The following is a 1108-nucleotide window of genomic DNA, read 5'->3' on the forward strand; positions in this document are numbered from 1 at the left end:
TTTTTTGGAAAGTGCTGAAGAGCAAAGATGTCTCTTTGAAGACTAAGGTGCATCTAAGTCAGGCCATGGTATTTTCAATCATCTCACATGCATGTGAGAGCTGGACAATGAATAAGGAAGATCAAAAAAGGGTTGATGTTTTTGAGTTGTGGTGTTAAAGCATACTGAAAGTACCATGGACTGCCAAAAGAATGAATAAATCTGTCCTGGAAGATGTGCAGCTGGAATGCTCCTTGGAAGCGAAAATGCCAGACTTCATCTCACCTACTCTGGTTGTGTTGTCAGTAGGGACCATTCCTTGGAAAAGGATATCATGCTTAGTAAAGTGGAGGGTCAGCAAAATGGAGGAAGGCATTTCACTGCTAACCAGAGATGGATGGTCACAGTGCCTGCAGTGATGGCCTCAGGTATAGCAAGGATAGTGAGGCTGGCACAAGACTGGGCAGTGTTTCCTTCTGTTGTACATAGGGTCGCCTAGGGTTGGGACCAACCCAGCGGCACCTAACGGCAACAACAGCAACAACAATACATTTTTTGCAGAATGAGTTAACAAATGTAATATATTTTTTGTTTACTAAAGGAATTTAAAATTCCGCAAATCTTTGGTGATTGAGTGAATTAGAGAAGAGTTCTTGAAGGAGCTACCTTTTGAGTATCTAAATCTTCATGGCATCTCTCTGAACATGAAGGTCAGCATTGATATATGGGCTAATAAATGTCTATTGATGATAGAATTTATGCAGTGACTAGACAACTTAAAATACACACACAATTGCACCCACATACTAGATTCACAAAGTCCTGCGTGTCAAGCATGACATAGCATCAGGCCTTCACTATATTACTCACTATAGAGTAAAATTAAAAATAAGGACAGTGTTTGGTCCTGTTTAACTAGTCTTATTTTCTTTTGGAAGGAGCTCTCTTGATGCAGTGATGAAGGCATTTGGCTGCTAATCAAAGTCAGTGGTTAGAACCCATCAGCTGCTCCATGGGAGAAAGGTGAGGCAGTTTGCTTTTGTAAAGATTTACAGCCTTGGAAGTTCCACTCTGTCCTATAGGGTTGCTCTGAGTTGGAATCAGCTCAATTGCAGTGGGTTTGGTTTTT

The sequence above is a fragment of the Orycteropus afer genome, unplaced genomic scaffold (assembly GCF_000298275.1).
Source record: "Orycteropus afer afer isolate SDZICR_OR568_19922 unplaced genomic scaffold, OryAfe1.0 scaffold00097, whole genome shotgun sequence".
In the NCBI taxonomy this organism is placed as follows: Eukaryota; Metazoa; Chordata; class Mammalia; order Tubulidentata; family Orycteropodidae; genus Orycteropus; species Orycteropus afer.